General features: G+C 36.5%; 1 pseudogene across 1 annotated transcript in view; it reads left to right on the plus strand.

Moving 5' to 3' along the window:
* Window positions 1–375: 375 nt before the first annotated feature.
* LOC146899297 (proline--tRNA ligase, cytoplasmic-like) overlaps window positions 376–19,831 on the plus strand; it is a 28,838-nt pseudogene continuing 9,382 nt past the window's right edge. The window contains exons 1-4 of the transcript XR_015023191.1: window positions 376–430; window positions 689–756; window positions 1,190–1,282; window positions 1,513–1,536. The product of XR_015023191.1 is annotated as a proline--tRNA ligase, cytoplasmic-like (transcript). The remainder of the gene's footprint in view (window positions 431–688; window positions 757–1,189; window positions 1,283–1,512; window positions 1,537–19,831) is intronic.

A 19,831-nucleotide genomic window follows, 5' to 3' on the forward strand; every position in this document is an offset into this window, starting at 1 on the left:
TCTGTCTCTAATAGTAGTTTAGAGTAAATCACATTATCTATCATGTTCAAAGTGGTTTGTGTTTTCGGATGTAAGATGTAATTTTTTTTTTGTGAATTTTGAATTTTTGTTTTCATGTTTACATGGTCTCCTTTTACATGATATTCATTTGGTATTGTGTTTTACTTTTTTACCAAAATGATACAAAGTGTCCCTGTAAGTGTTTTACTTTTTACACGATTTTCATCTAGTGGAAAAAATTATATCATCAACAAGTACATGATTAAGTGTTGTTACTTGTTAGTGGTTCACTTTTTGGTTTACTTTTTTGCCTTATTTTTGCTGATTCTAAGGAAAGTTACTTTCTTTAATTTTGGAAGCCTATAAAGTAAATAAATGCATGATAATTGTTTGTACAATGTGCACCAATTTTGTCTAGTTGTCAGCATTGGTAATTAGCACAGTTAATGTTATCTAAATTGTTAGAATTAGTATTCCTAGTAAATGATAAAAGTTATTTGTTGAGCCCTAAGTTTACATATCACACGCTCTCACTCTTATGCTGCCGTCGTCATGATTGTTGTTGATTTTTTTGTTTTTTTGTTTTTAATAAAAATTGAACCTACACTCTCATTCACAAAGACCAAGACCCCAATACATAAGTTGCTCTCCTCCGTCTTACAGGTGAGGTGAGAAGATGAATAACAAGTGGAGAGAGAGACCGGCTTAAGACTCGTCAATCGGAAGGATGAAAATTTTGAAGAGTGGTATTCCGAGGTACAAACACTACTTAGTTCTTTCAATTATTTCTTTTCTACTTTATGTTTTTGTCATGGAACCACTTAAATTGAACGATACAATTTAAGAAACATTGGAATGTATGCTCATTCAAACTTTGCAACACTAAGAGAGTTAGAAATTCAAGTATAGATATTCAAACAACAAATACATCTCTACTATTCTTCTCGGTAAAATTGAGAAAATAGTGATCATTTATATGATTTTATTTGGTGTGTCTCATGTACTATAAATAGCTTCAGGAAACTGAGCAATACAATATTTATTGTTCTCCTCCACACAAAATTTTGTTTTTGTTCTCTATTTTTTGACAACAAACTCTCTCTACTCTTATATTAATATATATATATTTTTCTTTCTAAAAATCAACACTCTAACCTGTTTCACAATGGCTTTTGATTTGCTCTAATAGGTTCTCGCTAGTGCGGAGTTCATTGAGCACTATGATATTCCTGGTTTATATATTCTGAGATCATCAGCAGTAGAAATATGGGAGACTTTGCAAGTATGTTTCTCAACGATTTGAATGCATTTATGTATATTGTACTTATTTTATACTCTTGATCAGCTAGCTATAGAGTTGATGCAAAATAAATAAAAGTTATGATTCTTTCCAAATGGTGATGTTTTTGTTTTTGGTGAAACTATGCTTCTTCAAACATAGATATAGAATTACATATTTCTTTTCTTTTTTATTAAGCTAAAGTTGCTTTCGTATCTCAAACAAATGTGCAGGCTTTTTTTAATCTAGAAATAAATGTTGTGAATTCGTTGTGAAAACCACACCAATAATAAAACTGATGCGTGGAGCAAATTAATACCAAGCAATCAATTGAAGCGGATGGCAAAAAATAATTCAAACAAAAATAAACAGCAAGAGATAAAGGAAGAAGAAGAAGAACACAAGAATCTGTTTACCCAGTTCGGTCTAATGATGACCTACTCTGGGGGAGAGAGCAGCTCTCCGTTCCACTATAATGATATGAGTTTCTTTACAAAGAGATATTGAAGGTTACAAGAATTAGTCTTCAAACCTAACTCTACCCTCAGTCCCAGCCTCTTCCCGTGACCAAGAGACTCAATCCTAATAGTGCTTTGTTCAAGGTGAATCAAAAACAATCCCAACCCTAGTGTTGTTGCCAAGAGAATTTCTCTATAAACCCTAGTTTGTTTGTTGGCTTCTAAACCTTGTTTTTCTACACCACATAATCATCTGATACAAGGTTTATATTTATAGTGGAAAGCATCCCTCAAAAAACCAAACGGAACAGAACCAGCCCATGAAAAAACCGTTTTTTTAACTTCTGCAGCGCAACAAATCGGGCCCCGATTTATACCATTCGGGCGCCGATTTTTACAGTATCACAGGCCTTCAGAATTAGCTCAAAATCGGGCCCCGATTGCACAGTGTTCGGGCGCCGATTTTGACAGTTCCAGGATGCATCATTTTTGAGTCATTTTCCAACAATTCTCCACCTTGACTCCAAAATGGTGATGATGCCAATTTAACCATCAATCACCTTGCTGCTCTCTCCAACCTTCATCTATGCTTCAATGAAGTTAATCAAGTCCAAGCAATGCTTGAACCTTGATCTCGGTAATGATTTGGTGAACATGTCTGCTGGATTTTCTTCCGATGCCACTTTCTCCACCATGATCTCCTTTGTCTCAATCATGTCTCTAACAAAGTGCAAACGAATGTCAATGTGCTTTGTTCTTTCATGATAGACCTGATGATTTGCCAAATGAATGGCACTTTGGCTATCACAATGTATCTTCACACACTCTTGACTAATCCCCATTTCTCCAATCATACCTTTCAACCATATGGCTTCCTTGACCCCTTCAACAAGGGCTATGTACTCTGCTTGAGTTGTTGAAAGAGCTACAACTGATTGTTGATTTGCCTTCCAAGTTACTGTTGTACCGAACAAAGTAAACACAAATCCTGATAAAGATTTTCTAGTGTCTACATTACCTGCATAGTCCGCATCCACATATCCCTCCAAAGCATCCCTTCCTGGTTGTGACCTTGTATACTTCAGACCACCTTTCAAAGTCCCATTCAAATATCTCAGAACCCACTTCAAAGCTTGCCAGTGCACTTGACCCGGATTTGCCATAAACCGACTTATCACACTTATTGCATAGGATAAGTCCGGTCTACTACAAACCATACCATACATGATGCTTCCAACCCCACTTGCTGTTAGCCAATATATTTTACTAGCTGTAATAAATGTGGTCAAAGTATAGTTGACCTAGATTTAAAGAAGATTCGAACAGAGTGTTGTGTTGAAAGCAAATATGGGTTCGAAGATGCTAGAAGACTTCGATAAAGCAGTTTTCGAAGGTGGTTATCAACAGTTATTCTTTAAGTCAGTTTTTATTTTAAGTTTGTTTTCAAATAAGTAAAACTGTCGACTTGTGGCAGTTGTAGTTTGAATTTCAAAGAAGTGTAGTTATTTCTAGACTTAGTATAAATAGTAGTTTTTCATAGGAAAAACAGGTCACAATTCCGTCATACAAACTTATACTCAAAGTATCCGTATGGAAGCGAGAAACGAGTCACAAGTTGCAATGTATGAATCTGTGTACCAACCTTTGTTTAATCAATGCAATTTACCCTTTGTTCTTTAAGTGTTCTTGCACTTTACTTTATTAAGTTCGATTGAGTTCAAGTGGATTGAATTCGATTGTTTTTATCATATTTCTTATATTTTTGACATCAAAAACGCAGAATTTCTAACAACAAGAACAAACACAATATGTCCTAAGATTTACTGGTTGATCTTGCAAGTTACCATTTGTAAACCAGCGGTTGTTTACGAAAATCCAACGTAAACAAATTGGCACGCCCAGTGGGACCGTTTGTGTTTTTGTTTATAGTTTTTGTTAGAGTTTCTTTTAATTCTGGTTTGTTTTGTTGTGTATGCAATTAAGAAACAAGAAATTGCTTCTTAATATGACACGCGCTAACAACCAAAAGAAAACAAATCCAACATCTTCAAATGAAGATGTGGATCAAGTGACGGTTGAAGATGATGTTTCATCCCCAGGGAATGTTAGAACATCCCAGGCTATTCCAACTAGTAATACAGTCATTCAAACATCGTCTCAGGCCATGCCTTCGATGGCCACAGTAATTTCTCAAGCCATGCCTTCGATGGTTACCCAAACTTCACATGATTATCCAAATAATACTTCTATTCAAGGAGTTTGGGATCATAGATCAATGCCATATGGTATGCCATCATCATTAATGCAAGGCTTACAAACTAGTGGTAATATGTTTTCAGAGAATTTAAATGTTTCATTACCACAACTTTTTGGTCCTGGGGTATCTACAACATATAGAAGTCCCCAACAAAATTTAACCAACGCTTCTATGGCTGCTATTAGGCAAACTATGGAAGAAACTAATCATGATATGATTAATATGATGACCCAACAAATTGGTACTGTCATAAATCCTTTAATTCGAGACACCAACACTAGTTATCAACGGTTGTCTGATCAAATGGAAAGAATTGCCAATTTCTTTGGCGCTCCACCAATCCAAAATACCCAATTGCCTCAAAATCGAAATGTGAGGGCAATTGAAATAATTGCTGATGAACCAATGGTTCGAAATCATGAAAATATTGTCCAACCACAAGTAGTACGACCACAAGTTCAGGCAGAACCTGAAAGGCAACCCATTTTGGTTAATAGAAACCAGGATGCCGATCAAGTGGTTTTACAAGCCCGTCGGAACAATTTCGATGGTCAGAATAATATAGCGGGTATTGTCGAGGCCTTGTTAGCCCAAAGTGGTTTTAATATGGGTTTACGTCGACCAAATTTTGTGTCTCCTTTGTCTGAGTATGTTTTAGATGCTGAATTGCCTAGAAATTGGAAAATTCCAAAGTTTACCAAATTTGCTGGAGAAACTGATGAATCTACTGTCGAACACATTGCTAGGTTTCTCATGGAAGCAGGAAATATTGCAGAAAATGAAAATTTGAGAATGAAATATTTCCCAAGTTCTTTGACAAAAAATGCTTTTACTTGGTTTACAACTTTACCTCCTCATTCAATTTATAGTTGGAACCAATTAGAAAAAGCTTTTCATGAACAATTTTACATGGGTCAATCTAAGATTAGTTTGAAAGAATTGGCCAGTGTTCGACGTAAAAGTCATGAGTCAATAGATGATTATCTCAATAGGTTTCGTCTCCTTAAGGCTAGATGTTTTACTTCTGTTCCAGAATATGAATTAGTCGAAATGGCTGCTGGTGGCCTCGATTATTCTGTTCGAAAGAAATTAGATACCCAGTACTTAAGAGACATGGCCCAATTGGCAGACAGAGTTCGACAAGTTGAAAGACTTAAAGCTGAAAAAACTAGAACTCATAACAAATTTTCTAAAAAAGAAAAAATTGCCTATATAGAAACAGGAGATAGTGAAACCGAATTCGATTGGGGTTTAGATATCGTTGAAGACAATGATATAAACCTGGCAGAATTAAAAGACGGACCTCCATATGCTTGTAAAATGTTGAGGCCATCCAATGGAAAAAATCCTGAAGATCCCAAGAGTGACAAATATCCTTCTAAAACTTATACTTTTGATATTACTAAAAGTGAAGAAATTTTTGATCTATTAGTTAATGATGGCATAATATTAGTGCCACCTAATATGAAGTTACCTCCTTTGGAACAAAGGAAGAAAAGAGGATTTTGTAAATTCCATGGTTTTTTAGGTCATAACCTATCTCGATGTACTCGTTTCAGGGATTCTGTACAAAAAGCTCTTGATGAAGGGAGGCTAAAATTCGGAGAAAAACCAAAACAACAAGTGGATGGAGATCCTATGAAAAAGGCAGAGTCCATGTTTGCTGATATTTCTATCAATATGGTGGAAATTTCAGATAATATTGATGTAGAAATGGTTACTGAGGACCATCGAATTGAAGAGCCAGTGGTTACTGATGATCAATTGGCCAAGGAAATGGAGAAAGCATATCCAAAGGCTGAAGAAGATTTGGTTGATTTTTTAAACCGATGTAAAATATCTAACACCCATGCTATGCTTTGTCCTCGATGTAGTGCAGTGTTCGATAAAGAAGCTGCGAAATCAGTTGAAGGATATCAACCTCAAACAAAACGTAAAGGAGGGTGGTTCGAGAACCGTTCTAAGTTTGGCTTTAACAAAAGAGGTGTTCCTTACAAGATGAAAACTTCAGAGAAGTATCAAATGAAGAACCATAAGAAGACGTTCGTTCCTTCATCGAAGTCTCCTATTGATACTTGGGTTTTCTCTGGAGGCAAGAAAACTGGTCATTCTGCGCCTCCAGCACCACCAACAAAATGGGTAAAAAGAGCTGTCAAAGTTCCAGACCAACCAGAGAGTTCTAATCCTAACAAGTATGCTTACAAAAATAACTATAAAGGTAAGAATCCTATGACTAGAACTCAATGGCGCCGTTTTCAACGCCAGAAAAAGGAAGGAGTTTTAAAAGATGTCACTAATGGTGACAAAAGTAAGGGAAAACAACCAATAGTTTTCGAAATGGTTAAAAAACCAGCTACTGAAAGAATTTTCCCTCCATTATCTTCTGCTTTAAACATCCCTAAAGGGGATGATGATATTCTAACTTCTACTTTTTCAGATTCTGAACCAAGTCTTGACATTATATGTGTGGTTTCTGTACTACCAATTGAATATGCACATGATGTATCTTCGAAGGCCAATCATGATGATGAATGTGATTTCACTGAGGAAATGGCTCGTCATAGACCTCTATGTTATTATGTTATGAATAATGGCTGCATCGAAGATCAACATGCAGTGTTCGAGAAACCTGATGATAGCATGAAGCTTCATTTAAAGCCTTTGTTTATTCAAGCTAAATTAAATGGTGTTGGAATTAACAAAGTGTTGGTAGATGGTGGTGCTACTGTTAATCTCTTACCACAATCTTTTCTAAGGAAACTTGGTATTTCTGAATGTGATTTGAAACCACATAATGTAGTGCTCACTAATTATGAGGGATCTACTGGACAATCTCTTGGTGCTATCGAACTAGAATTGGTAGTAGGAAGCATAACCAGAGCAACTGTGTTTTTGGTAGTTCCTTCTAAAGCCAATTTCAATGCATTATTAGGAAGGGAATGGATCCATGCTGTAGGTGCAGTTCCTTCTACAATGCATCAAAGGATTGTGATTTGGAGGAAAGATGGTTTGGTAGAGAATATTGAGGCTGATCAGAGTTATTATTTTAAAGCTGAAGTTGATAATCAAGATATCAACAAAAAGAACTTTGACAAACAGCTTCAATTTATTGCACCATTCATGGAAAATGATGCATCAAGTTCTATGACTAAAGAAGAAAAATTCTTTGTAAAACTTGCACCAGAATGGGGTTTTCGTTGGAAAACTGCATTCGACGATGACTTCGTAGTGGTGAACAACGAAGATTGCCATGAGAAGATACCTGTAAAGGAAAAAGATTTGCTGAAGACAAGAAGTACTTCGTACAAGAGGGTCACTGATGACCAAGGATGTTCAGCAAATGGAATCTCACCAACTAGGTGGGATATCAATAAGTGATCAATGGTTGAGCCCAGCATATGGGAAAAGATTACGGCTTATGTAGCCGAGAAAAACTTCGATTTGGCTGAAACAGCCAAAGAAGAAGAGGTCTTCGATGCTTCAGTGGAAAATAATTCTGATGACCTCATTGATGATAAAAAATTAGATTGTATTTATGATGATGAACCTTTGGGTTTTGAAGAAGATCCAATGGGATCTACAATAAAAATGAAGGCCCAAGATCCTCTTGAAGAAGTGGATATAGGAGATGGTTCTGTAAAAAGACCAACATACATAAGTTCAAAGATTCCTAAGAGCTTCAAAGATCGAATTGTGGCGCTTTTGAAAAATTACAAGGATTGCTTTGCTTGGGATTATCATGAGATGCCTGGTTTGAGTAGAAAGGTAGTAGAGTTGCAATTGCCAATCAGGACAGACAAGAAACCAGTGAAGCAAATTCCAAGAAGGTTTGCACCAGAGATTCTACCAAAAATAAAAGAAGAAATCGAAAGACTCCTCAAATGTGGCTTCATCAGGCCTGCAAGGTATGTTGATTGGTTAGCTAATGTAGTTCCTGTTAAAAAGAAAAATGGTAGTATAAGAGTTTGTATTGATTTTAGAGATTTAAATCTCGCTACTCCCAAAGATGAATATCCTATGCCAGTAGCAGAAATGTTGGTAGATTCTGCAGCAGGTTTCGAATATTTGAGTATGCTTGATGGTTATTCAGGTTATAATCAAATATTTATTGCTGAAGAAGATGTTTCTAAAACAGCATTTCGATGCCCAGGGGCATTAGGATGTTATGAGTGGATAGTAATGCCATTTGGTCTTAAAAATGCTGGTGCTATATATCAAAGAGCAATGAATTCAATGTTTCATGATTTTATTGAAGATTTTATGCAAATTTACATTGATGATATTGTTGTGAAATCATCTTCTGAAAACAAACACTTAGAACATTTACGGTTATCATTCGAAAGGATGAGACAATATGGATTAAAAATGAATCCATTAAAATGTGCGTTTGGTGTTTGTGCAGGTGATTTTTTAGGATTTGTTGTCCATAAAAAGGGCATCGAAATCAATCAAAATAAGACTAAAGCTATAATGGAGGCTAAAGCACCCTCTACCAAAAAAGAGTTGCAGTCTTTATTAGGCAAAATAAATTTCCTCAGAAGATTTATCTCTAATCTCAGTGGCAGAGCGCAAGCATTCTCGTCATTACTTCGATTAAAGAAAGAGGAAACTTTTAGATGGGAGCCTGAACATCAAAAGGCATTTGAAGACATAAAGTCATATTTATCTAATCCTCCTATTCTTTCACCTTTGTTGAAAAACAAAAAGATGAAGTTATATATAGCATCATCTGAAAGAACTATAGGGAGTATGTTAGCACAGGAGGATGAAAATGGTATAGAAAGAGCCATTTATTATCTTAGTAGAGTTTTAAGTGATGTTGAAACAAGATATCATCCTAGTGAGAAACTATGTCTTTGTTTATATTTCTCATGTATGAAACTTAAACATTATATAAAGCCTTTTGATGTTTATGTTTATTCCCATTTCGATATTATTAAGCACATGTTATCTAAACCTATTCTGCATAGTAGAGTTGGTAAATGGGCTTTGGCACTCACAGAATATTCTTTAACTTATCAATCTTTGAAAACTGTGAAAGGCCAAATAGTGGCTGATTTTATTGCTGATCATTCCATTGAAGAACCTGTGACTGGGGGCATCGAAACATTTCCATGGACATTGTATTTCGATGGGTCTAGTCATAAAAATGGTTCTGGAATAGGTATAGTTATTGTTTCACCAACAAATGAGGTAACCAAATATAAATTTCGAATTAGCCAATATTGTTCGAATAATGAGGCAGAATATGAAGCCTTAATAAATGGTTTAGAGATTTTGCTCGGACTGGGGGCAAAATGTTTAATTATTAGAGGTGATTCTGAATTAGTAATAAAGCAAATAACAAAAGAATATAAATGCCTCAAAGAAACTTTGATAATGTATTACACTATAGTTAATGCATTACTTAAACATTTTGTTCAAATTGAAGTTCAACATGTTCCTAGAGCAGAAAATCAAGAAGCTAATGATTTAGCTCAATTGGCTTCTGGGTACAAACTTTCGAAGGAACAAGAGCAAGAGGTTATTGAAATTAAAACAAAGCGTAATTCGATGGACATTGTGCCTAACAAATTGTTAAGACCAAAACTTGGGGGCATGGAAACATCTCAAGGATACCTTCAGAGTGCAAAATTTTCTGAAATTTTGGTCATTAACAATTTGGATGATGATGATTGGCGAAAACCCATAGTCAATTTTTTGGAAAATCCAGATGGCACAACTTGTAGAAAAGTCAAATATAGAGCCTTGAGTTATGTGATAATAGGCAATGAATTATTTAAAAAGACTCCAGAAGGAGTTTTACTTAAATGCCTTAGTGAAGCAGAAGCATATTTGGCTGTATCGAATACTCATAGTGGTGCTTGTGGTACACATCAAGCAGGCCATAAAATAAAATGGCTTTTGTTTCGACAAGGTGTTTATTGGCCAACCATATTAAAAGATTGCATAAACTTTGCTAAAGGTTGTAAAGAATGTCAAGAACATGCTGGAATTCAAAAAGTACCAGCTAGTGAATTACATTCAATAGTAAAACCTTGGCCATTCAGAGGATGGGCCTTAGATGTAATTGGGGAAATCAAACCTAAGTCATCCAAAGGCTACAAATATATTTTGGTTGGAATAGATTATTTCACTAAATGGATAGAAGCTGTTCCACTAAAAGATGTTACTCAAGATGAAGTTATAAACTTCATTCAAAAATTTATTGTTTATAGATTTGGCATACCAGAAACTATTACTACAGATCAAGGATCTGTATTCACTGGTCGAAAGATGGTAAAATTTGCTGAAGAAATGGGATATAAATTGTTGACTTCAACACCATATTATGCTCAGGCAAATGGTCAGGTAGAAGCAGCAAATAAGAATTTGATTACTATAATCAAAAGAAAAGCTAGCCAAAAGAAAAAACCCAAAGAATGGCATGAGTTTCTTTATGAAGCTTTATGGGCAGTTCGAACTTCTCCTAAAGAATCTATAAATACTACTCCTTTTCGATTAACATATGGCCATGATGCTGTATTGCCAACAGAAATCTTACTTCAATCTACTCGAATTCAAAGACAAATCGAAATTCCAACAAATCAATATTTGGATATGATGTTGGATGAATTAGTAGATATTGATGAAGAAAGATTGATGGCTTTAGAAGTGCTTACAAAGCAAAAAGAAAGAATAGCAAAAGCCTATAACAAAAGAGTTAAATCGAAATTATTCCTGCAAGGAGACTTAGTTTGGAAAGTTATTTTGCCTATGGATAAAAAGGATCGATGTTTAGGAAAATGGTCTCCTAGTTGGGAAGGACCATGGAAAATTCTAAGAGTTTTTTCGAATAATGCGTATGAGATCGAGGAACTACAAGAAGATCAGAGAATTCTACGCATAAACGGTAAATATTTGAAAAAATATAAACCGATGTTACAAGAAATTAAAATTACACAAGAGTAATTTGATTCGAAATAAAAACTTGGCATTAATTTAAAAATGCCAACTGATGGGCAGGTTACATTGAAATGCTTAAAATGGAAAAACCATTACAAAAGAAAACACAAAGTACTTAAAGTCTAGAAAGCATTTAGAAATGGTTTTCACCATTCAGTTACAATCCCAAAACGATCGAGAAACCAGCGAATTTCTGTATCGAGACGACACCTGAAGCAAGCATTGACCAAGTAGTAGTCATGATCTGGCCCAGGTAGAAGTGAATACCAGCCTCCAATTCTCCCATCTCCTGCACAGTTGTGGTAGTTGTTGCAAAAACGACGCCTAGTAAGCCAAATAGGCATGGGCCTATTCCACCAAGGACAGCGAAATCGATAAGTTGAAGTTCCTCCCAAAATGTCGCTTCGAAATTCTGCCAATCGATGTGTCCATGCAAGATCTTTGAAGTCTTCGAGGATGTTTTCTGGCATAGGCATGGAGAGCGCATTGATGAGAAGAAGGTAGTACCTTGCACTCAGAGAGCCAGTGGCATTGATAGCAGTAGTAAGGAGGCGTTTCATTTCTTCAATGTTTGGATTAGCATCCAACATGTGTTGAGTGCTTCGAAGAATACAGAACATGGCGTTGCCATGATTCCAGAGTCTAAGTTTAAAAGCAAACTTAGAATGAGCCACCATAGCATTGTTGTACCATTCATTGGGGTCGTAGAGGAAGTAGAGGACATCATTTCCAAAAGCCCTAGAAATTTCAGAATCTTCACTGACGCGCCAATGCCTGCTATTGGTATGGCGAAAGGCGAAAAGATCTTTCCTGCTTTGAGCAGCAATCTTTGCAGCAATCTTGACTAAAAGATCATCACTCAGATTATCAATGGTGGTCATGATGATTTAAGAAAGAAAAGCTTTGAGTAAGAAAGATTTTTCAGACGAAGACGAAACAAAGAAAAGAGTGATTTTTATAAAAGGGAAAATCATATTTATAATGGAGGGAAGTTGAAAGAAGTGGCTCAATCAAACGGTTCTTCTTGCTTTGAAGATGATGACACGTGGGAACAGTTATTCCGATGGCCAATGGTTACTTAACTTCGTAATCTGAGGGAAGTTTTAAAGGTTTTACTTTAAAAAGGATTAATTTGTGTTAAAAGGTCATTTATTTGTTTTATTTCTTTTCAACTTCCTAGGCAAGTTTAACTTGTTGGGTTAAACAAAAAGTTACTTTTTTTGTTTCCTCATCATTAAAATGTCTTGGAAATTGTTCCAATCTTATTTGGATTTAAATAAAATTTAAATTCGATACAAGAAAATAAGAAAGGAATTTCGATGATTGAAAAGAAATTGTCGTTCGAAATAGAAAATGGTCCACAAATTGTTATAAAAACATTATAGACCAAGATATTCGATAAGGCTGAAATAAAATAAAAGTCTTAGAGAATAAAATGGAAACAGAACTAAATCTCAAATGATGAGATGAGTTTCTCAATTTGGCTTTTGTATTCAGCCAATTGGGTATCGAGAGCATGGTTGTCATTTGCAAGTTGAGCAATGGTAGACTCTAGTTCCTTGGAGAGCTTGAATTTGTTAACAGCTTCATTGGCTTCTCGATTTCTGGCTTCATCCTTAGCCAAAATTTCAGCTTTCTGAGCTTCCAGTTCTTTAATCTTGGCATCGATGTCAACCACTTGCTGCTTCGCATTGTTTCTTTCTTGTTGAAGAATTCTAAATTTCTCTTGGAAGGATGACAGTTCGATCACAATTTGATCATGATGCGCTTTCTTCTCTGCCATTTGAGCTTGACCAGTTTTCCTCTTCTGGAAATTTTGATTAGCACTCTCCAACATTGGTTCAAGATAATTAAACAGGTTTCGAAACTTCCAACCAGTTGGGAGAGCACCAAGTTTTTCAAATAAACTCTTGATTTCAGCAAGAGCTCCAGCATCTTTTTCAATCAACTCTAGCAAGTTGGCTTCGATGATCTTCTTTTGAAATTCTGCTAGCAGGTTGTTCTTTGAAGTCTCAGAGGGATTTCCCTTGGATGAATCAGAAGTTTGGCCAGTGCTAGTTGAGAAAAGAGTATTACTCTTAGCTATCAAGGCAAAGGCATTGAAAGGATCATCTTTGGCCAATCGATCGATTTCTTCCAGATCGATCATAGGGGCATCTTGTTGAGCAATCATCTCTGCATCACCAGGAGCATCTTGTTGAGTAGTTATGTTTGTATCTTCAGTAGCAAAGTTCAATACATTATCTCCAAGGGTGGGTGCAGAATGAGATTGGTCATTGTTAAGTGATTCATCATTTACCAAGTCATCAGTGGGTGTTTCTGCCTGTTGTTGTTGAGGAGGATCCACTTTAAGACCTTCTGGACTGCTAGCATCATCATGCTCATCCTCTTTGTCTTCAGCAATTGGTGAAGTGGTCTTCGAAGAAGGAAGAACTTGCCCATGTTGTGATGGATTAGTTTGTTCTTGTTCGATACCCTAAAAAGAATAAGATAGATGCTTAAAAAACAAGACATTTAGAGATATTTCGTATAAAATATGGTTTCGATAAAATACCTTCGAACCATTATCACCAACATGTGAATGAGCACTAGAATGAGAAGTCTTTCGACGACGTTTGAATGGTTTAGATGGTGAGATGGGGGGAGAACTTTCAGAAGCTTCCACTTCGACTTCCTTTTCTTGGACAAGTGATATTTGTTCTTGTTTTCTTTTCCTTCTTCCTTCAGTATGGACTTTGGGAAGTGTTACTTTGGAAGCTTCGATCTGTTCTTTAGTTATCTCCACCTCACTATCATCATCAGAGAGATCGACAGTTGCTTGTTCTTTCTTGCTCTTCGATCTAGAATGTCATTTTGATGAAGTTGTTTTCACTTTGGGTTCCTTTGATTTAGGAGGTTCCTTCGATGCAGCCTCAGATTTCTTCGATTCAACTTCTTTAGTTTGGGAAGCTTTCTTTTTCTTCTTGTCAGACTTGCTTTTCGAAGTGTTCTGGGTGCTGGCATCATCGAGCTTTGCTTCTCCTGGAGTTAAAGGCAAAGCTGAAATATGTGATTATACAGATAAGTACTATTTCTTTTAACAATAGTATTAATGTGTTTTAGCGAAAGAAAAAATCATACCCATGATACTGGGAGTTTCGATTCGAACTTGGGATAATTCATAGCCAAGTTCACCATTATATTGGTATAAATTGCATTTAGCATAGGTTACTAAATTATTTTGTGGGAATTTGAAATTATAAAGTAACCATTTTGGGTATGGTGGCCTGAAGGCCAAAGCAAGATTACAAGATGGAAGTCTTGCTAGTCTCATTTTCTTTTCTAAAACATAAAGATATTTATTGGGTGTTCCAGGGGGAAAAATTGTTTCTGAAATTTTCTCTCGAACTTTATCTCTCAGAGTTTGAGCAGCATAATATACTGTCCTCTTTGGATGTAAAGGGTCATATGTTGTTTGATAATATCTTTGAAATTGCTGAATTTCTTTAATGTGCGTACCTCTAGTCTTCTTGTCTTTGTTCTGCAAAGTGTGAAAAGTACTGGTCAGTTGAGGCAGCAATTCATCGGGATTCCCTCGATTGGATTGGCGTATGTAATAATTTCGCCACCATCGAAAGAATGCTTCAGAGCATGCAAATGATGTTGAGAAATATGTAGGCTCGAACACAGTTGTTCTCTTGGCTTGAATTATGGATTTCCACACAGGTTCGATCAGAGGAATTTTCCATTCACTTATACTTTTGAACAAGGAGCTGGGTTTTGATTGAACCATACCAAACTGTCTAGCTACATGGTTAGGTTGATAACCATATACTCCATAAGGGCTACCAGGTGTAAGTCTGCTAGATAGATAGGTAGGGGTCAAATAAGCTTCCCATATAGCATTGATTTCTGTTTTATTGGCTTTTTTCGAAGTAGTAGGAAAGTCCTCTTTGAACCAGTTAGGTCCATATTTCCTAGTGGTAAATGGTGCCATCATAGGGGTGAAAATGGAACAATCAAGCAGGGTTGTATAAGCATTTTCAAAAAGTTTTTGTGAAGACTTGTTCCCATCGGGGTGAAACATAGCTAAGCCTATACCTTCAGTGGTTTTGTCTGAGTATGCTGATGTGTAAGAGGAAGGTAGGATCGAAGCAAGTTTTGATCCAAAAGTGGCTAAAAGCCATAGTTGAAACAACCATATGGGTCCTGATACAACTAAATTTCCACCAGTTTGGGGATAATCTCTAAGATTATTAGTTGTTTGGTTAATGGTTTCATATAAAGAACCTAGAATCAGTTTGCTTAAACAGATATCTGTTCCTTCATGCAACTGACTAGCTAGACACATGAATTTCTTAGGGACTTGTACTGACCTTGAGCAAAAAACATGCATAGATAACCAGTAGGTCAAAAAAGCTACATGTTCATCTGCAGATACTTCAGCACATTCGGTATCATGGTTGTTAGCTATAAATAAACCATAGGCAGGGCTATCGAAATTTACTGAGTATTGAGAAGTGGTAACATCTGGATTAAAGGTGTATCCAGTTGGTTTTAAGCTAGTAAGGCCAGCCACATCTAAAAGGGTAGGAGTGAGCATTCCACATTTCAAGTGAAGGCTGTTGTTCGATGGGTTCCAAAAATGTAAAGCAGCAAATATCAATTCATTATGGTATTTTGGACCATATCGAGATATTTGGATGAGATCAAAAATCCCTTTCTCTTTCCAAAATTGGCCCTTTTGTTTTTGAACTTTGTCTAACCAAGCAATGTATTCTGGATAAGTTTTCGGTTCAGTCCTAATTTTGGATTTTACAAAACTTAGGTCAAAAGGACCTTTTGTGAAAATTAAAGGAGGTTGAGTTTCAATGCATGGGAAAAGAGAGTTAATCTCTGGAGTTTCAGGTTCTAGAGAAATGGGGCCTAAAAATGCATATGGAGTATCAGTACAAGGGATGATTACCTGGGTTTTCCAGATAGCTTTTTCAGCTTCATTGATCTCTGGTTCGTTCATAAAAGCAGGAGCAGCATTAGCGATTTCTTTAGTAAAATCAATGGGTTCTTCGCGATACACATGAGAGGTTCCTGCTGCGTTCGTCATTGTTTAAGTGTTTTTGTGAGAATTTGATGAATAGTTCGTGTTTAAAGATAGGAGTTGCAGAAAGTTCAAAGTTTTTTCTTCGAGAGAACTTTTTTGGCGGAGAAGAGGAACAGTGAAAGTGAAAATGAAATGGTGAAAAGTGAAAAGAGTAAAGGTGAGTTTGCTTCTATATGGACCTTTGATCATGACACATGTCAAGATCTTATTTTAACAGTTTTACCATTAAAGTGTTGTCTTTTCCAATGATAGAGAACGTGGCCCACTAACTAAGATTGTGGGGTCAGTATTTAAAGGAAATTTGAATTAGTTTTGAATTAAATACTGACATCATTCATTTCGATGGAGAATGTTAGTTTTTTTTTCAAAAACGTCTTTTTCTCCTTCGGTGAAATCGAAAATGGCGTTTCTGGGGGGCAATTTGTTAGCCAATATATTTTACTAGCTGTAATAAATGTGGTCAAAGTATAGTTGACCTAGATTTAAAGAAGATTCGAACAGAGTGTTGTGTTGAAAGCAAATATGGGTTCGAAGATGCTAGAAGACTTCGATAAAGCAGTTTTCGAAGGTGGTTATCAACAGTTATTCTTTAAGTCAGTTTTTATTTTAAGTTTGTTTTCAAATAAGTAAAACTGTCGACTTGTGGCAGTTGTAGTTTGAATTTCAAAGAAGTGTAGTTATTTCTAGACTTAGTATAAATAGTAGTTTTTCATAGGAAAAACAGGTCACAATTCCGTCATACAAACTTATACTCAAAGTATCCGTATGGAAGCGAGAAACGAGTCACAAGTTGCAATGTATGAATCTGTGTACCAACCTTTGTTTAATCAATGCAATTTACCCTTTGTTCTTTAAGTGTTCTTGCACTTTACTTTATTAAGTTCGATTGAGTTCAAGTGGATTGAATTCGATTGTTTTTATCATATTTCTTATATTTTTGACATCAAAAACGCAGAATTTCTAACAACAAGAACAAACACAATATGTCCTAAGATTTACTGGTTGATCTTGCAAGTTACCATTTGTAAACCAGCGGTTGTTTACGAAAATCCAACGTAAACACTTGCATAGGGAGTACCCTCCATCTTGCTTTTCTCTTCATCGGATTGAGGACACTGCTTTATTGACAACTTTGTGTGATGACCAAGAGGAGTGCTAACGACCTTAGAATCTTTTATTCTGAACCGCTCCATCACTTTCCTCAAGTACCCTTGCTGAGATAAGAATAGCTCACCTTTGTTTCGGTCCCTTATGATATCCATACCAAGTATCCTCTTTGCATTACCAAGATCCTTCATCTCAAATTCATCATTCAATCTTTTCTTGAGCTTCTGAATCTCTTGCATGTCAGAACTTGCCATAAGAATATCATCTACATAAAGGAGAAGGTAGAGAATGACTTTCTCATTCCTCCTCATCATGTAAACACAACTATCATAGTTGCTTCTCACAAAACCAGCCTTTACTAGGAACTCATCAAACCGACGATACCACTGCCTTGGACTTTGCTTCAACCCATACAAAGATTTCTTCAACAGACATACTTTTGAATCATCTTCTACGAAACCTTCTGGTTGTTGCATATAGATAGTTTCTTCCAACTCTCCATGTAGAAATGCGGTCTTCACATCCATTTGTTCTAACTCAAGATCATACATGTTAACAATCGCCATAAGTACCCTTATAGAACAATGTTTTACCACCGGTGAAAAGATTTCATTGTAATCAATCCCTTCCACCTGAGTAAAACCCTTTGCTACAAGTCTTGCCTTATACCTTGGTGCTTCGACCCCTGGTATACCTTCTTTCTTCTTAAACACCCACTTGCTTCCCACTACCCTTTGATTCTTAGGTAATGAAACAAGTTTCCAAGTCTGGTTCTTTTCCAATGAAAGCATTTCCTCATTCATTGCCTTCAACCAATCCTTGCTTTCGTTGCTTTCTAATGCTTCCCTGAAGTTCTTTGGTTTCGAGTCTTGCAATTCTTCAGCTGCATTCAAAGCATAACAAATGAGGTCAGCATAACCGTATCTTTCAGGTGGATTAATTTGTCTCCTTATCCTATCTCTTGCTAGCTGATAGTCAGGATCAATAGTTTCTTGGCCTTCACTCTCATCAGGTACTGGAGTCTGATCCTCCCCTTCCCTTTCATCAGTGGTAGGCTCCACCTCAAACTGAATTTTCTCTATCCCTGTTTCTGAGCTTGTATCCAGGTCTTTGCACTTCATCCCCATGCGGGTCTCATCAAAAGTAACATCCCTGCTTATAATAAATTTTGATCCTCCAGGTTCCATCTTCCACAGTCTGTAACCTTTCACACCTTCAGGATAACCCATGAAAATACACTTCACAGCTCTAGCATCAAGTTTGTCCTGTCTCACATGAGCAAATGCTAAAGCTCCAAAAATTTTCAAATTAGAGTAGTCTGCCGGTCTCCCACTCCAAACCTCCATAGGTGTCTTAAGATCTATCCCTGTTGATGGACATCTGTTAATCAAATATGCTGCAGTACTAACAGCTTCTCCCCAGAAACTCTTGGACAGTCCAGCTCCCAACAACATACACCTCACACGCTCCAACAAGGTCCTGTTCATTCTTTCAGCAAGACCATTCTGTTGAGGTGTGTATGCCACGGTTCTATGCCTCTTTATACCTCGTTTCCTGCAAAACTCATTAAACTGCTCTGAAACAAACTCCAGGCCATTGTCAGTTCTCAACACTTTCAGTTTAGTTCCAATCTGATTTTCTACAAGTGTATGCCATTCTTTAAATTTTTCAAAAGCGTCACTTTTATTCTTCAGAATGTAAACCCATACCCTTCTAGAATAGTCATCAATAATAGACATGAAATATGAACCTCCCCCATGAGTTTTAACTGATGCTGGACCCCAAAGATCCGAATGAACATACTCAAAAAGCCTACTAGATTTATGCACACCCACCCCAAACTTCACCTTGTGTTGTTTGCCTAATGTGCAATTATCACAGAAATCTAGTTTGTTCAATTTTTCATTCCCTAGCAAACCTTGTTTAGCTAGCTCAACTAAACCCCTCTCACTGACATGACCTAACCTCAAATGCCACAGTTTAGTTATGTCCAGAGTGTCTACACTAGCAACCGATGCATGACCTATAACAGTGGAACCATCTAAAATATATAAACCATGTATTTTAGACCCTTTAGCTATAACTAATGCACCATGAGAAATTCTCATCATACCACGTTCAATTCTAGTACAATATCCTAGACCATCAAACATGCTTATAGATATTAAATTTCTCTTAAGTTCAGGAATATACCTCACATCCTTCAAAAGGAAATCACGATCATCAAACATTTTGAGACGGATAGTACCCATACCTTGAATTTTGCAAGCCTTATTGTTACCAAGGCGAACAACTCCACCTTCTTTCAGCTCCAAAGTTTCAAAGTACTCCTTTCTCGGACAGATGTGATAAGAGCACCCAGAGTCCAAGACCCAACCCTTTTCAGGTTCCCAACTTGTCACAGTTAGTGCTCCAACACTCTCATAACCTTCCTCTTCACTTGCAATCTGAACGGATGGATTACCACTTCCATTGCCCTTTCTCTCCGGACAATCCTTCTTGAAGTGACCATAGTTGTGACAAAGAAAACATTTGTACTTTGTTTTATTATCACCACCCTTTGGCCTAGACTTTGACCTGGAATTCTTGCCTTTCCCCTTTCCTCTGTTTTCACTTCTCCCCCTTGAGACATTCAAGCCTTCTCCACTATCATCAACCTTCAACTCTTTGAACTTGGTCAACTCTTTGGTTCTCAAAGCTGCTTG

Source organism: Medicago sativa, chromosome 8 (assembly GCF_051527215.1).
Source record: "Medicago sativa cultivar Bolivia chromosome 8, Bolivia_mono, whole genome shotgun sequence".
Taxonomy (NCBI): Eukaryota; Viridiplantae; Streptophyta; class Magnoliopsida; order Fabales; family Fabaceae; genus Medicago; species Medicago sativa.